This window comes from Engraulis encrasicolus, chromosome 1 (genome assembly GCF_034702125.1).
Source record: "Engraulis encrasicolus isolate BLACKSEA-1 chromosome 1, IST_EnEncr_1.0, whole genome shotgun sequence".
Taxonomy (NCBI): Eukaryota; Metazoa; Chordata; class Actinopteri; order Clupeiformes; family Engraulidae; genus Engraulis; species Engraulis encrasicolus.
In genome coordinates this window covers 50,082,288-50,101,318 of record NC_085857.1, presented here as the reverse complement: position 1 = coordinate 50,101,318, position 19,031 = coordinate 50,082,288, and the positions used below count along the sequence as shown (strand labels likewise).

The following is a 19,031-nucleotide window of genomic DNA, read 5'->3' as shown; positions in this document are numbered from 1 at the left end:
TACATACATACATAGGCCTACATACATACGCCTACATACCTACATACATACATACATAGCCTACATACATACATACATACATACAAACCCCAACTCCGATGAAGTTGGGACGTTTGGTAAACAGTGAATAAAATCAAAATGCTATCATTTTCAAAACATTCAATCTATTCATTAGATGGAGAATAGTGAAAAGACAACATATTAAGTGTTAAAACCGAGAAAAAATATAGTTTTGGGGGACATATGTACTCATTTCTAATTTGATAAATCCAACACGTCTCAAAAGAGTTGGGACGGGGACAATAAATGGCAGCAAATGTCGAGGAAGACTAAAAACAAAACAAAAGACAGTTAACACTTAACACTTAAATACATTAACCGATGAGATGATTTTATATAAAAAACAGTGTTAATTCCTATCTTGGACATGATTTCACCAGCTTAAATGGTGGGTGTATTCCTTGTCATGTTTTGCAATGTTTTCCTTTCTGTAGTGCTTACAGTGTGACAGGTCTTGACCAAAAACCCACCATTTTATCACCTGCTGGTCCTTATGATGGAGCCAAACTGTTAAAACATAGTAGAGAATGCAATTTGACCTTACTATGTGGCAGTAATCGAAGATCTCCCTTCAAAATATAATGCATGAGTGGCTTTTCATGCTGTTTAAAACCCATTTATACAATTCAGCAGGGTCATTCCAGCTGGAATCAGCAAATTTCTGAAAAATCTCCCACTCGACCCCCTCGGATTTGCCTGAAAAAAATGTATGTGATGGCTTAAACATCCAATAGATCATATCCACAATATCAGAACTCAGCTCTGGATACTTTTGGCACAAAAAATCTGTAAATAAGTACACCCCCTACGCTTGTTTTAGCGACATTGCATGAGTGACCATGTTCAGACTCAATTATCTCCAGAACTATTTGTGTCAGATTCATTATATTTTCAGGGCTAAGAGTCCCAGACCTGAATATCATATATTACAATTTGCAGCACTGTAAGTCAAATCACACCGTAATAATGTGCCTCTACTTTTTGTAGATATCATATGTTCTAGAGTTTCCAAATGTCTGTAAAAACCTCAAAGTTCTACATGTAAGGTTCATCCTTGGTAAATGGTCTGATATGTACCATGACTTTCACATCATAGTATATCTAACAAAAGGCTCCAATGGTTGTTGAGATACAGAGGTCCAAAGATGGGAAAAAATTAATTTGCACCAATGTTTGGAGCAATATTTCCAATCTATGACACTAGTTAGGAACTTTCTGTTTGGTGTTTCTGAAAGAGGATGTTTTTTTTAACAACATATACAAAAATTGGGATGGTGTTTTGCCTCATTCTTTTTATAACGGACTTCAAAATCTCAATTGGCTACAATTACTTGAAGCTATGAGGACCATGTCACCAACCGACTTGTCGGAACTCTCAAATCCATGGCTCTGATGTCACCTTAATAGTGAAAACAAGATGGCTACCCTGTGAATGACAAAGCAAATTCTAGGGAAACCATAACACTTGTAAATGAATTGATTGATGCCACACAGCAAGAATAGCACATTGCACATGGCTTTGATAGACATTAATTATTTTAATTGTAAAATCATAATAATCATCATCATCATCATTTTAGTAGTAGTAGTAGTAGTAGTAGTAGTAGTAGTGGTAGCGGTAGTAGTAGTCTTGGAATAAAGTGATGAAATAGGAGAGGATTAAAGAATTGTAGCACTCTTGTTTGCAACAAGGACTCCCATCCTAACTAGTCTTTCAATCAGCACCTGTAACTTTATATTTGCTATGAAGCTTGTGTCTTACTCGTTAAGTTATCAGCTGTATTGCAAAATAACTTAATTCATACTGGCTAGAGATTCCCTTAGACTATTTTGACAGCATGGTCCTGGAGTTTTAGTTAGAAGAGTTTGCTTGCATTCGGTATTCAATTTCAGGTGAATATTGAAGACACAGAAGTTCATATTGGCACCAGACAACCATGTGGTTTTTATCACATTGTTGCGATCTAATTTAACTGTTTGCATTATTATAATTTTATACCACTGCAATGCTGACAAGTGGATTGCAGGTTAGTAGCAGTGGTTACAACAATCATGGTTTGGATACTTGTGGACAATGTTCATTACTTGTAAAATTCATCATCACATTGATCCAGGTCAGATGATGGAAGCCGAAAGGAAGCTTTGCAGCAGGCAAAAGCGTTCAGATATGGTGGTGGATTGGGGGCGGGGCACAGTTCTACAGTCAGGGTACCTCTGTCGTGGTGACTGTTGGCGGAGGTGGGACTGTTTTATGGTCGCATAGGAAAGTAAAAGTTGATTAGAGATGACACATAGGAGGAGACAGTTTGTAAAGAGGTATCCTGATTGTAGAACGTCCCGCCCCCCATCATCCTCCCCTGACCGAAGTGCCCTGAGCATGGTGGTGGTATCCTTACTGAAATAAATTCCTTTGTTATCATTGACCTTCAAGGTAACAATTTCATTGTACCTGTACAATGACAATAAAGTTTCATTCAAAGTTTCATTCAGGTGTTCCTCGTTGAATTGCCAATGACGGATGGATGCACACAACAGTATGAATGCAGATACCTAATGCACCATCAATGACAATGGCAAGCTACCTAATAAAGTCAACTCATAAGATGCAGCTAGTGATTGAAAGTTAAGTGTGTATAAAATAATTTGTCACAGGCCAGAGCATTGAAAGTTCCTGACTTGTTTAATACATTTCTTTTTTTTTTCAAATATTAAATCACCATCAAGGAAGTCAAGGTTGCATCAAGGAAATCATATCAACACCTTGTTTTATTTCCAGAGGTTGTTTTTTTTATGACTTCTCTCAAAATGGTACTTCTCTCAACCATCTTGAATTTATTGCTAACGTAGCGCCAGTGAGAACATGTTGCGTAGTCACTTGATCATCTGGCCGATAGTACACTTAAAAAGATGAGGCCAGAATCCCTGAAAAAAATCAGAAATACTGAGCTGAACAAACAGCTTTGCCTGGGCCCGGGATAAAGTCGTCTGAAGAGACCCCTTCCCAATACATGCAATGTAATGAGTACCCAATCTTGATTCCCCCATGTCCTTGGCCCAGAACAATTCACCACTTCCGCTTCCCTCCGCACTATTTGATCACAGGCTTATGTCACACCGCAATGCGCTTTACGATCATTAAAAGGAATGAGGCAAAACACCATTCTATTTTTTTTGCTATGTTGTTAATAAAAATATCCTCTTACAGACACAACAAAAAACAAGTTCACAGCTGGTGTCATACTTTGGAGGTATTGCTCTAAAAAATGGTGGGGGTTTTTTCATGACGCCATTTTGGATGGATTTGAGGGATGCATGCCACACTGCATTGAGATTTGAAAAGGCATTATACAAATAAAGGGGCAAAACACCATCCCAATTTTTAGATATGTTGTTAATAAGAATATCCTCTTCGAGAAACAACAAACAGCAAGTTCACAACCGCTGTCATATATTGGAAATATTGCTCCAAACAATGGTGTTTTGTTTCCTGCCCTTGATGCTGACTTCCTGGAACTATTTTGGAACTATGCCATTGGCTCCATGAGCCGCCATCTTTGTGTGAAAATGGAACACAAAAATCAAGGGGATTGGCCACCTTCTTAGGATGGAATTGAGGGTTAAGTCAGATATACTGAAATACTGAGCTGAACAAGTATAAAATCACCTATTTGGTATCAGAGATTTTAGGTTTTAGTGTACACTGACTTGGCTATTCATTTTAGGTGTAGTAAACCCATTTTTTTTCTAAGGTAACAGGGCTCCTAAGGTACACCTGCATGTCACACAGGAATGAGTTTTTAAAATTCATTATAAAAATAATGGGGCAAAACACCATCCCAAATTTTAGATATGTGATGAGTAATAATATTATCTTTCAGAGACACCAAACAGCAAGTTCACAACTGGTGTCATAGATTGGGAATATTGCTCCAAATAATGGTATAAATTATTTTTTGCCCATTTTTGGACCTCTGCATCTCAACAACCATTGGACCCTTATATCAAATATGATGTGATGTGAAAGTCATGGCACATATCTGACCATGTACCAAGGATGAACCTTGAATGTTGAAATTTGAGGTTTTTATGGACATCTGAAAACCCTTGCAATTTTAATTTCAAAGAAAAGTAGAGGGCCAGTATTAAGGTGTAATTTGACATACAGTGCTGCAAATTGTAATGTATGCTCATCAGGTCTATGACTCTTAGCCCTGAAAAAATAATGGACCTACCACAAATAGTTTTGGAGATAATTAAGTCTGAATATGGTCACTCAGGCAGCTACGCCAAATCAGGGGGAGGGGGTGTCCTTATTTACAGATTTTTTGTGGAAAAAGTATGCACCGCTGAAATCTGCAATGGTGGATATGTTCTATTGGATGTTGAAGCCATCACATATATTTTTTTCAAGCAAATCCGAGGGGGTCGAGTGGGGACCATTTGCTGATTCCAGCTGGAATGACCCAGCACTGTATTTAACGCTACAGATGAGTGAGAACATCTTAACCAATGCACTACTGCACCCGCATGCCATCATGGAGGCTGACTTTTGAAGCTAACACTATCACAAGTTGGATGGTCCATTTTCACTGTAGCACAGGATGTGCAATGCTCTATTATTGTCAAAAAGAATGGACTTCTACAACTTCTTCTGACTTCTGTAAGCAAAGGACAGTTTCCCATGTCTTCTGGGTCTATTTCAAGTGAGCTCAGGTGCTTAGGAGAATGTTACACCCCTGTATCATTTTCATGCATTAAGCATTCTTAATATGGTCAATTTTCAATAGCTCTAATTCCTGGAGTGCTAGAGTGAGACTACAGCCAATATATATTTCATGATGTCATGAACCTATACAATGATTTTATTAACAACAATATGTCTTATATACACTCAATCGTGGTAAATCAAAGGGAATTCAAAAATGTATGTAATAACTATGGTAATTATTCCCTTTGCATCTTTAATTCTGAGTGACTCAGCCTCTCTGTGATGATCTTATACCTGGACACCTATATTGTCCGTCAGTACAATTCATTTTGAAATGTTCTTCTTTGTTGTTTTATCTTATTTGGATGTTTACTAAATTTCACTGATCCCCGTCCCAACTCTTTTGAGACGTGTTGGATTTATCAAATTAGAAATGAGTACATATGTCCCCCAAAACAATATTTTTTCTCGGTTTTAACACTTAATATGTTGTCTTTTCACTATTCTCCATCTAATGAATAGATTGAATGTTTTGAAAATGATAGCATTTTGATTTTATTCACTGTTTACCAAACGTCCCAACTTCATCGGAGTTGGGGTTTGTACATACATACATGACATGCAAATACATGTATTGTATTGAATTGTACTGTATTGTAATGTTAAGTATTGCACATACCTTGCACATAGCAGGGGGGAAACACTTGGTTTGAACCAGGCTTGTAATAAGCAAAGATGACTGTGTAAACTGTACAAATGAAGTGCTGTAATATCAGGCTACTTTCAATAGGTCCTTTCAATCGCAAGTAGAATGTGAAATTGCTTCCCTCACACATTTCTCCCCTAGCTTCTCACAGAAACACACTCTTTGACCACATGAGCACATTACATGCCCTTAATCGACTATGTAGTCTATTTAAACTTAGAGAACAATGGGTGGTCTCTACATTAACTAGATTGCCTTTATTGAAGTTGAAATTTATTTTGAACATTTTAAAACTAATGAATGAATGACTTTGTCATGTTTTTTTATTTATTTATTTAGGGGTAAAAATGTTTGACTCATGACAATGAAGTTCATAGACACCCTGCAAAAAGAAAGAAACTGAGGACCCCTTGTGGTCACAATAACTGTTGCACTCTCCCTAAGAAATGAAACATAACAGGCTAGGCAAATATGAATATGCATTGTGTGTCTGTGTCTGTCTGTCTGTCTGTCTGTCTGCCTGTCTGTCTGTCTGTCTGTCTGTCTGCCTGCCTGCCTGCCTGCCTGCCTGCCTGTCTGTCTGTCTGTCTGTCTGTCTGTCTGTCTGTCTGTCTGTCTGTCTGTGCGTGCGTGCGAGGGGCACTAGTGCAAGTGTCCCCATACCCACGCCACTCTGCACCCAACGACTACCTCAGAAATTGTTCAGAAAATCTCATCCTCCACGCCATACTGATAGCTGTCTGCCCACTAATGGACCACCAGTTTGCCTACAGGGCCAGCAGAGGGACGGAGGACGCTGTAGCATCCCTGCTTCACCTCCTCCAGCAACACCTTGAATCACCGGACAACAAAACAACGAGATATGTTAAAAGCCTATAATTTGACAATGGGATGCCTCAATGTTCACACACAAACACACGCACATGAACGCACGCACGCACGCACGCAAACACAATGGTTAACTCTTTCTTTGAGCTTAGATGTAAAAAACAAACTAGTTTCTTGGCCCAGCGGTATCATACTGTGTCTCCCATTGCCGAACCGTTGTAGTTGACGAGGTCGCACGTTCGATCCCCGAGGGGGGTGAACAGGTGCAAGATGACCTCCGTCACACTTGCTTGATTAGGAAAATTCAGCTTTGTTTAATTATGCTCCCCCAGACATTTCTATGAATACTGGTAAATGTAGTATCATGTAGGCCTAGATAACTGCAAATATCACATGGTCACGATACTATACAAAGTGCAGATGCTTGTGTCTCTCACTAATTATGGATAGTGTTAACTATCAACTTACCAAAGCAGTGTGATGAAGTGGTTCCATGCCACAGTTGTCTCGGTCGTGGTGGGGAATGGGAGGTGCCACAACAACATCTGTTGTGGTGATGAATGGAGGGGCGGGATCATGATAGTGTAGTAAACTACTGTGAAATTAATGCAATTATTAGCCAGTAAATTACTGTGACATCACGGGAATATTTTTTACTGTGTGTAATTGTCAACCATTGTCCACACCCCGAATATCCACAAGGTGGTATCAGTGTTCCTCATGTCTGCGTTGGAGAGTGTGTGTGTACGCGTGTGCGTGCGTGCATGCATGCGTGTGTGCATGTATTTTTATATTTCCTGGCTTTGACGCAGTTTAGCAGTCTGTAGATTTATCATATTGTCAATCAGAGAAAAAAGTTTATTTCCTTCAGTTTATTTAGGCCTACTCATGGTGTTAAGAACTTGTGTTCTTTGAATCAATAAAGTTTTTAAAAGAACTTTAAAGAGGCACTGGGTAGGATGACGTCATTGCCCGTGGCATCAAAATGTACACAGCAAATAAACTCGCTGTGAGACTGTTTTTCATCCCGGAATGATGTTAAGCGATGTTTTCAAATGATAAGTGTTTCCCACGACACTCCCTCGGACCGCGCTGCCAAAAGTTGCATGTGACGTTTTCTGACAGCGGACCGTGGAAGTGATCATGACAGCCATCGTTCACTTACAGTACTAAAGACTCACATAAGCGTCGGCTGACTCGGGACCGTGATTAATTAAACGTTTAATCCTACCTGGAGCCCCTTTAAGGAGTGTGCTAACAAAAAAAAACCTTTTGTTCAGCACCTTGAAATATGCACACCATCCAGACAGAGGTGAATGGGAAATCCACTCTCTCCAGGCCTCAGGTCATTGCACACACACACACACACACACACACACACACACACACACACACACACACACACACACACACACACACACACACACACACACACACACACACACACACACACACACACACACACACACACACACACACACACACACACACACACAAAGATCATGTGAATAGATAGTCGGTGTGAGGGGGGAACTGTGGAGCAGCGGGACACCCACAAAGGGCTCCTGCCAATGGGTCCTGGTCAAGTCCAGCCTGAGGTGCTGTTTCCACGTAGCAGGATATTTTTTTAGCAGGGTATTTTTTTCTCCTGCTACAGTACGTGGAAACGCAACATGTGGATAAAAAAAAATCCCCCATTGTAACAAATGCGTTTCAGACCCCTAAACAGGATATTTTTTTCTCCTGCACCTGGATTTTTAAATATCTGCTACGTGGAAACGGAAGGCCAAAACCAATGCAAAACCAATACAAGCAGGAGAAAAAAATATCCACATATAAAAATATCCAGCTACGTGGAAACGGCACCTGAGTGCCTCTGTCTCTCTCTGTCTCTCTCTCTCTCTCCCTATGTATATATCAGAGGCGGTTCTTAATGTAAGCACTTGAAGCACGGCTTACAATATAAAAGCGACAAACGCGACATCCAAATTTAAACCCTTCATCCTGTTGACGTGATTCAGCTGTCTGTGTTGTCTGCTACTGGCGGTTCTTATAAAACTGGTTAAACAGCGACACCACAGTTACGTTACTACAGAAAATGAAGCACAATTTCTAAATGACTTGGAGTCAATGGCAGAGAATCTGTTTTTTAATTGGCTTTCCGCCGATACCCCGCCAGTTTTTGAAGCACATTTTGATTGTGCTTATACCAATAGCGCACCAGAAAATATGATTGACAGATGAGTAGATGAATCATAACTCGATCTGACACCTTACGTTAACATTGGATTCAGGAAGTAGAGCTCAGACAGACGAGATGTTTACATTTTGACTGAAGCCAGTTGTTTTTATGATAATCTCGAAGACTGACAACACATTTGAACTGCAATCAAAGTTTTCAGGAAACGTCTGTGTTTTGGATGTGGACAAATCATGGAGTAGAACTTTGGGACATATCAAGAAGAAACGAATGAATAATATGCAGATAACATGAACCACACACCGTCAGTTAGTTGAAGAGAATAGCTAAACGGCAGCACAATATGCCTTTCTTGATTAGCTATGATATCATATCGTCGGCTTGCTACCAAAACCGCCTAAGTCCGATTTTGGGGTTTTCGGAAAACAGGGAAAAACTAAATTTCCTAGGGGGCGCCAAACACCAGTGGCGGTTCTAGGAAATCTGAGACCCTGGGCAAAGAGCAATTGTGAGTCCCCCCTAATATTTTTTGGTCAAAAGGAGGTTTTTGCAGAACTTTATTCCCCTATCACTTCTGCATCATCCTGTCATCCTGTCTGTGTCATTGGTCCATTACAAACAGTACCCGTCTAAGATGTTAATTTATTTTCTTCATTTATTTCGAGTGAAGCTGCAAGTCAAACATGAAACTCCTTCTAAGGAAAACAAAACTCTTTAAAATAAATTATTTGATGCAGCACAACAAGAACAATACACTGCACATTATTTCGATAGTTATACTATTCTTTTTATTTGTATTCCAAACTTTAATCTTGGAAATGGTGAATGATTGAAATATTTTTGTAGACCTTGCAGTCTAGCATGCTGGTAAATCTCATACCTACCAACAGATTTAAAGTGGTAGTTCGCTATTTTAGACATTAAGCCCTGTTTGTGTGACTTCTGGGGTGAATTAGACATGTTCTCATCACAATTTTGACATTTGGTGCTGAACAGAGTATTTTGGTATTCAATACTGCAGCCCCCCCACCTGTACATTGACTCCAATGGTGCACTCAAGCAATCGATCACAAAATAGCATTAAACTTTCGTTTGAAAAGACATGGAACTCACCGTGTGGTCAGTGGTGAACAGCGATAAATTGACCCAAAAATCGCCACGAAATATGCCTTCAAACCGTTGTTTAGCAGTTGATGGAACTACTTTTTCCCAGACGTTGAATAATAGCAGCTAGACATCCAGCCAGTAGGTGGCGATAATGAGGTATTTTTGTGAGGACTAGAGAGAAGAAGAATATTGCTGTCTTTGAGGAAGCTAGTAGCTACTGCTTCACACACTCGTTTTTGCTGGCAAACACCATCTAATCTTTTCATTTCAACCTCTTTTTTGTTAGCAAGGACAATACAGACAAAAGGACAGAAGCAGCATTTATGTATTTTGTTATGTAATTCGGTAGAATGGGAGTTATTGATCACAGAGCGAATGGAGAACCTGGACGTAATTCTGTTGATGCCTGCCTGTGTGACTGGCGGGGATGTAGGCAAAGAACGTGGATCTATGTAAGGAGGGCTTTGATCAAGAGACCATGTGCCAAAAATCAACTGGAAAAGACGTCCGAGACCGGAGGCGAGGAATTGGATGGTCAGAAACCAGGTCAGTAACTACAAGCCCAAATCTCTGCATGGTATCAGTAGTAGGTCCTAAATGTGTAGCCTTCAACAATACACAATTACGCAGCATCACATAAAGTTGTCTCAAAGGGCTTTCAAAATACACACAATGCGGACCATCACTGTTATTATGCCCAAACTTTAGTGCCATCCATCCTAATATTGTAGGCTAGTGATAATGCATTCGCTCTGTGTTGTACAATGATGAAAGACGTACGACTTGTAGACCTGTCATTTCATTTTCGTTGTGCAAGTATCAGCAGCAGTAAAACAGGAAACCAGCACAATGGCCATGACCAATTGAATGCTCTGCAGCCTACTCGAATAGAAGCTTGGGTGGTACGAAATGAAGCATTATTATTTTGTAGCTTTTATGAGGGAGCCATATGTTGAGTAAACAAAAGCATTTCTCCCCCTTCACTGAAATCACGTCATGAAATATCACGTGCTCAGCGTACTTATTAATTTGTACGCCTGATGAGGGAGCCAGTATCTGTGGAGTAAACAGATGCATGCCACCCCTCCCCATGACTGAGCAGAGAACTGATTGTCTGGCTGCACCTATGCACTCATATGTTTTGGGAATGTTGCTCCTCCTTCTCTGTGTGAGTTTGTTTTCTAAAGATGTAGGCATAAATGCACACCTAGTGCCTAAGAAGTGTTGTCAATTGATAATTGAATATTTATGATTTATTATACTATATTGCAGGCTGTTGGTGCTGCTGAGGCTGTTGGTTTTCCTGCTTCACTGGTGGAGGAAGTGCAGAGGTAATCACACAAGAAATACATGTCACTGCAATGCACAATTTCTGATAATGTTATGTTGATAATGTCAAGCAATACCTGTCGTATAAGTAACAATGCACTGTTTTATAGCAAACTGTGCAGCGGTGGACTTCACTACTTGGAGAACATGAATGGAAAGAACACGGGGATCATCTAAGCCTGGATGACTAACTGAAGAGGAATTGGATTCAACCCCAGTCCCAGCGTCTACAGGCAATCATGGAGGATAAATGACTTCTGAAAGTTCTGCAGCAGTTGACTCAGTTCAAACATACCGGTATGTGACATAAAGACATCTCTTAGGAGAAACTGCAACAGCATTATTGATGTGATTTTGGATATGCATTTCCAGAATAATGCAGTTGTCTATTCTGCTGTACAAAGGAAAAGTGTAGTAACCACACACTGTCAAAATTGGGTTTTGACTGAAAATAGTTTTCATTACATCTTATTTATCTTGTGACAAGGCCGTATGGTCCAAAGGTTTCCTCTTTGAGAAATATTGCTGTGTCAAATTTGAAGTAACTACAATATCCAACCTAACACAAGGCTGTGCCGGCTTTTTCCTCAGTTTCAATACTGGCATGTCTTTACAGGGGGCTCTGGAGGAAAAGAAGAGAGGAGAAACACGCATCTGATGACCAACCACATTTTACAGCTCCAGAACATTTCCTCTAAGCCAAACCTCCTCAAAAGGTCTCTGGAAAGAAGCACCGAAGTAGATTCCCTAAAGACTGAAAGACCACATCTAAATAACAGTCAATGGAGCACATGTCTCTGTGTCATGGCTGTGTAATTATCAGAAAAAAATGGTGTCGTACATATTATTATTTCATTTCAATAATGACAGGGAAATTGTTGTAAATAAAATATAATTTATTTCAACACATTGTGATGCATTTTTCTTCTATTATTGTGATGTATATTTTACAAAGAACAGTGGAAAACTTGTTTACAGATAGGATCATCTTTCGCCAGATGGAGAACACCAGATGGAGAACGATGGGTTGGTGGAAACTGGATCATGAATCTGTTCAGGACAATAAATTGAAATGTATTAACTTATTGAACATATGAATATAGCATGGAATACTTGGTAAGGTTTTCTTCATGAACAATATTTTAATTTACTGAAAAATGTTTTTCATTATATTCATGAAATGGATTACTGAGACATTGAAAGTAGGCCTATATCAGTTGCCCTATTAGCCTACAACTGATGAAGATTACTTACTGCGGTAACACTTTACGTGACATGTTCCTGCATATTACATTTGTAGCACAGCTGTATAAGTTTGCACGGAACATACACGATTGTTGCAAGATCCATTCATACCAAACCTTTCATGAACCTAGCGGATGGAGGACCGCAACTTGTCTTGTTCAGAACCCTCAATGATAATTAAGATTAGGCCTGCTGTAGCACATGCCACTACAAGTGCACTTTGTTGAACTGTGCCAAAAACAAAACTTGTGCCTAAACCTAACCTGTCAGTGAGGAGAGTGAGTGAACAATGCTGTCCACTATAAACATGTAAAGCCTTCTTTTGGCATGCCACTTCTGGATGCCACATGCCACTAAATAATCTCACCCCTACTGGATTTACAACCAGGGACAGAACATTTGAATGAAAAATATTTGCTTGACCATATTCTGTTCCTGGCACTGTAGTAAATTGGTTGCAATCAGGACATGTTCAGGAGGAAAATAGCCGAGTACTGCTTTGCAATTTTTTTATTTTATATTTTGACAAGTTGCTGTCCTTTGTCTTCCATGTTTATGAGAGGTTTGGTATTGAATCAAGTAGACCTAGTCATGAATCCTTCATGCAAAGTGTATAGCTGCTATGAATGTGTTATGCAGTGAAACTTCTAGGAAAGTGCAACAGTTACGAGATACAGTATAGTGCAAAGCAAACACATACCTTCTTCGGTTGTAGAAATCTTCCCTTCTCTGGATCTTGTGTAGCCTAGAACGGTCTAGGGAAGGAGGGATAGTGCCTCTGAAAATAACGGGGAAATGCACAAGGCATTAGCAAAGTTTTGTTGGCTAATAAGTACAACCACACAGCTGCGCTAGTAGACTGGGCCTTCATGTTATGAAACTATGTCATGTTATGATTGCGTCCAGCGTCTTTAGAGACTATTATATTAGTGCCTTGAATGTGTGCACTTTCTAACATGAACCTCGGACGGTAGCCTCCAGAGCTGGTGTAGTTGATTTTGCAAGTGCTTTGAGACAATTTTATTAGTAGATGGTAGAACTATAGGTGTTGTTGGCTACACATTGAAATGATTACTAGTAGTTACTGACCTGCTTTCTGACAATCCAATCCCTCGCCTCTGGATCTCGGGCGTCTTTTCCCGTTGATTTTTGGCACTTAGAAGTTCTCTTGATCAAAGCACATAATCCACGTTTTTTGCTTACATCCCGACCAGTTACACAGGCAGGCATCAACAGAAATACGTTCAGGTTCTCCATTCGCGCTGTGATCAATAACTCCTATTCTACCGAATTACATAACAAAATACATAAATGCTGCTTCTGTCCTTTTGTCTTTATTGTCCTTGCTAACAAAAAAAGAGGTTGAAATGAAAAGATTAGATGGTGTTTGCCAGCCAAAACGAGTGTGTGAAGCAGTAGCTACTAGCTTCCTCAAAGACAGCAATATTCTTCTTCTCTCTAGTCCTCACAAAAATACCTCATTATCGCCACCTACTGGCTGGATGTCTAGCTGCTATTATTCAACGTCTGGGAAAAAGTAGTTCCATCAACTGCTAAACAACGGTTTGAAGGCATATTTCGTGGCGATTTTTGGGTCAATTTATCGCTGTTCACCACTGACCACACGGTGAGTTCCATGTCTTTTCAAACGAAAGTTTAATGCTATTTTGTGATCGATTGCTTGAGTGCACCATTGGAGTCAATGTACAGGTGGGGGGGCTGCAGTATTGAATACCAAAATACTCCGTTCAGCACCAAATGTCAAAATTGTGATGAGAACATGTCTAATTCACCCCAGAAGTCACACAAACAGGGCTTAATGTCTAAAATAGCGAACTACCCCTTTAAAATTTTTCTTTTACTTTCTACTTCTTTCAGTCGAGTTAGTTATCAATGGTAATATTATTTACATTCTCATCCAAAGTAAAGCACTCCGAGATATTGCCATTGCTCATTCATAGCGCATGACAGATCCAGCTTGCAGTGTCACACAGAGAAAGCATTGCAGTTGCGTCCAATCTCCATGTTGAGGGTCCATCAGTCATGGAAGTGGATGAAGGGGTGGGGCACTTCTTTGGTCCTTGTTCCTCCTCTCGAACTGTCTCCTCCTTGTTTATCATCTTTGGTTAACTACTGCTCCTCTCCATGCCCATAGAACTGCCCCACCCCCTCAACCTTGCCCATGACCGAGGTAACCTGGTCATAGAACTGTGCCCCGCCCACTTCAACGCCATGACCGCGGCATTCAGAACATGGTTTAGAACCACTACTGGGTTCTTCACACGTTTGAGTTTGACATACCACTGGATGTAAAACGATATAATGCACAAGAGGCAGCAATTCAAAAGTGTAAGATGACTACACTATGAGACATTAAATAAAAGTATGAAAAAAAAGATTTGCATGGCATGTTATAGGCTGCAGCAGCCTTCTGCAAACTTCTGACTACATCAAATAAAGCACCTGGGGTTCGTATCTCGAAAGCGTCTTTGCTAACGACGGTATCAACGTCCTTCGTAAGAGCGACTCAACTCTCTCTCGACAGCGACGCTCACCACTAAATCCAAGGGAATGGTAAGATGGTCTTAAGACGGTCTTAAGACGGTTAGCAACGACAAGAATCGAGAAACGGACCCCTGGTTCATAGTTGCTCAATTTATTTCGTATAGCCTAATTTTAAGGCTACAACCATTGTGTGATAATAAGATCATCTCAGACTCTGATGTCTAAGGATGAAGTTTTGACACATGGCCATTGTCCTTGAAGAGAAAGAGAAAACAATCTCTTAACAGATGTAAATAAACTGCTTTTTCTTGCCCATTTCAAGTTGCTTGCATCAAAAATGGCTAAGTCATTCACATTGGCAGAACAATTGTGCACAGGGCCCCAGGATGAATAGATAGGGCCCCCATACCATCTGCCAAGGTCATAATAGGGCCCCTACCCCTGCCACCTGCAGGAGGGCCCTAGGCCTACAGGCAAATGCCCTCCTTGTCCTCCCTTTAGCTACGTCCCTGGTCATTCATTTTCTTATAGGCAGTGTGTGACTTTATACAAACAGATTTTTGACTCTGGTGACTGCTGTGATTGACCAATGACCCTGGCGGAAAGGCAGGGTGATGCAGCTGTGGTAGGGGAGTAAGTTTATGTAAAAATCTCATTTCGACCAAATTCGGACTTAGGCGGTTTTGGTAGCAAGCCGACGATATGGATTAAACAGGAACGTGGACAATGATTTTGAAAACGTGTGGATTAAGTGAAAGTTTGGGATTTCTGCGGTCAAGACAGCATTTGAAGGTAAGGTTATATTTGTCCGCTGTAACATGTTTGGTTGTTGATGAAGCTTGCGGCTTAGGAACGGGTTCACTCGCTCACCCATAGATGGGTTCACAATTGTTCAGAATGGCTGGTGTGTCTTTCCCGAAGCCTGTTTTCAAGTTAACGGCAGGCCTACGCAAGTTTTTGGCAGCTCTCGTGTACAGTGAGTGTAGCCTACCCTGGTCGCAACGGCATGCTCGTGGCCACTCTTGACTTCATTTCTATTAGTTCTACCCAAAGAAATTCGACAGAGAAGAACAATCTCTAGGGGGGAAATGCATTGGCCACGGTGTAGTACGGGGGCGTTGCCTGAGGACACGAGTGGATGGAAAATTAACTCCCTTGCGCATGGTCATTGGTCAGTGGGTGCGATGGATACATTTTTTGTACTCCCTTGCACATGGTCAGTGGGGGCGACACCATGATGGACAATTTGTGGCCAATTAACGGCAGCTGTTGGTCAGCAGTAATTGCTGGGGGTAATTAAGGACAGCTGACAGACATTCACGCTGTCCTACGACCTGTTCCACAGTGAATAACATTTCCGTACTCCCCTCGCCATCATTTCGTACTACGCTGTTATGACTTGAGTAAGCCCTCTTGTCTCAAGCCTCTTTGGTTCTACCTAGCAGAATAAGAACCCTTTCTGGAATGATGACCTTCAGTGATGTGTTTTTCTGTTCAATGCATTGCTGTAAGATGCAACGCGAACATTTGGATTGTATTTTCAAGTCGTGGAGTGAAGGATGTCAAATGCAACGTGGTAGAATGATTTAGTAGCCTAGGGAACTGTCTGAAAAGGTCAAAATTCACAATTTAGGAGCGTTTTTTTTTTTTTTTGTTTTTTTTTTTTAAATCTCATCTGGGGGAGACCCCACTAGTTTGGCTTGGTTACAGAATTTGTGCTTACCAACATCACACCCCCCAAAACCGCCACTGGTATATATGTATACTTAGAGGTGTAACGGTACGTCCCTCCGTTTTTGTTGTGGCAGCAGGCAGTAAAAACATAAACATGTACTGTACCGTTCGTTACAGCACTGTACCGTACCGAAGGTCATTTCGGTTCGGTTCGGTACGAATACAGTGTACCGTTACGGCCCTATGTATACTGTAACTCTCTCTCTCTCTCCTTTGCTTACAGCTAGCACGCGGCCCCCCTGATGACAATAATGACGCATCAGGTCATCACACACACACACACTTGGCAACATGATCTCTCAGAATTCTGTGGAATGGACACAGATGTTTGGGACACGAAATCTGTGTCAGTTTCACAGATTTCGCCAAAATTATGTGCTCCTGGACACGGAATTGTTTTCCGTGATGAACGTGAAGTGCTCTCTTTATACTCCCACAACTCTCTGTTTCCACAGTCTTGTGTTTTCTCAGGTTTTTTTCTAATTTCAAATATTTTTCCCAAAAAACATTTCTTTCTGACAGGTTAGGGTTAGGAATTGTTTTGGTCTGGGCACAGCTAGTATTATTTTGTTTATTATATGAATTTGATATATCAACCAACTGGAAAAGACACTTCTCAAAAATATGTCTTCACTGACAGGTTAGGGATTGTTTTGGTCAGGGCACAACTTAAATTGCTATAGCATTATTTTGTTTAGGATTAGCATTTGGTAGGCCCCTATGTATTTTCTAATTATAGAGTTAACACAGTGCTGGGAACATAGAAAGCACGTCTGTGTGTCCATCACGAAAAACAATTCTGTGTCCAGGAGCACTAAATTTTGACAAAATACGTGAAACTGACACAGATTTTGTGTCCCAAACATCCGTGTCCAGGAGCACGGAATTCTGAGAGATCAGGCTGCACTTAGAAAGGGTATTTGAATAGGTGTTTGTGCGTGCGTGCACGCGTGCATGTGTGTGTGAAATAAAAATTATGCTTATGGGATGGATTTAGCCTTGGCAACATTTTGCAGTCTGTACATGTACACGTATCATAGGGATCATGTGTCATACTAGAGGTCAAAAGTCATTGGCAGGAGATGGCATCACTCATGGAGTCCCGACCTTGTGGTCTTTGAGTAAATAAGAAAAGAATATCACGGAAGTGCCTGACTGCAGTGCTCATTTCATGTTTTCTGGAAAGCCTAAAGGCTGACAAAGTTAGGGTTTGCTCTGGGTACAGTTTAACATAATGCCAACGTCAATGGGGGAACAAAAGTTTGCACACACCTTTCTTTGATTTTCTTTTCTTCAGTTTATATAATCATTGGCAAGAGATGACATTTTGACTTTGCGGTCTTTGAGTCAATAAACTGAAGATAAAAGAAGAAATCCTGAGGAGCAATAAGGATGTAGACTATAAATACAGTAAGCAGTCTGCCTGTGAGAACAAGCAGAGAGTACGGTGAGTTGCATTAAATTATATTTATAAATAACAGTTTGTGTGTCTCTAAGTATGTGGTGCTGAGTTGCAGGGCATCAGTAACTACTCCCTAAGGTCCTTAATTTCATGTAGCCTCTTACTGTAGATGGGGTCGCCGGCGACTCTATTCACTTGCTGAAAATGCTTAACTACATCATAACAACATTGCTATGACATTACAGAGAGCCATAGTGCTGCGCTAAGGGGTTAATCGTTTTTAACATACAAATCGGATTCCAAAAAAGTTGGGATTTTTGTGAATGAAAGGAAAATGCTATCATCTTCAAAAAGATTAAATTCATTAATAAGATGGAGTAATGGGCAAAGACAACATATCAGGATTAAAATCCAAGCAAAATTAAAGTTTTGAGGAAAATATTTTCTCATTTAAAATTACATAACCACAACAAACACATGTCTGCTCCCTTGTCATTGCCAAAAGTTCATAATTTTCAACATAGTCAAGGCTCCATGATTTCAAAAAAGAATGAAATGTTTCCCTCTGTGTGACAGTTACCCATGTCTTCATTTTAAGGTCAATTTTCAAATAGCTATCATTGTTCGAGTGTCCAAGTGTGCTTATTATCAAAGGGAATGCCATGATCTCATATACAGAACTTCATATTTTAGCAGTGTTCTTGTATACCTGCAATTTTTACTAGTTGATATGTTGACTTTGCACGATTCTGGATCTTATACTGTATATGGCTTGAATGTTTTGAAGATGTTTTTTATTCAAGTGTTCTGACTTGTTTGGAATCCGATTTGTACATTACTAAATGCATTCTGACACATTATTTATTTATTTATTTATTTATTTCATTTTTTTTATTTGCTTGTTTGTTTGTCCTCCGCAACCCTAATATTGCAATTACATCATTCATACCTAATCCTAACCCTAAAGTACAGTGTGAACAGTGCAAAACCATAAACTTATGGTAGATAAATAATATAGACATATTCGGAAAGGCTTTGTTGCTATATCCTGATGATGCATGAGTGTACCATATAAATCGGAAAGAAACAAGCTGCCGGTATATTAATTTCAGAATAGTCCTTGTTTCATACATTTTTATGTGATAACTTGTTTGTTCCAGGTTTTCATTTCAAAGTGTACTTTTTAAAGATGCCATTACTTTTCTGT

At 40.1% G+C, this 19,031-nt stretch overlaps 2 long non-coding RNA genes across 2 annotated transcripts; one reads left to right on the top strand and one right to left on the bottom strand.

The window, feature by feature from the left end:
- The first annotated feature begins 9,529 nt into the window (after positions 1-9,529).
- Positions 9,530-11,741, top strand: LOC134439229 (uncharacterized). Its single transcript, XR_010032732.1, has 4 exons — positions 9,530-10,155; positions 10,882-10,940; positions 11,061-11,235; positions 11,530-11,741. It is a non-coding gene; the product is annotated as an uncharacterized LOC134439229 (long non-coding RNA).
- Positions 11,742-11,823: 82 nt separating this feature from the next.
- Positions 11,824-14,012, bottom strand: LOC134439174 (uncharacterized). The gene is made up of 3 exons (XR_010032724.1): positions 13,273-14,012; positions 12,884-12,961; positions 11,824-11,988 (listed from the first exon to the last, which is right to left on the bottom strand). It is a non-coding gene; the product is annotated as an uncharacterized LOC134439174 (long non-coding RNA).
- Positions 14,013-19,031: the final 5,019 nt, after the last annotated feature.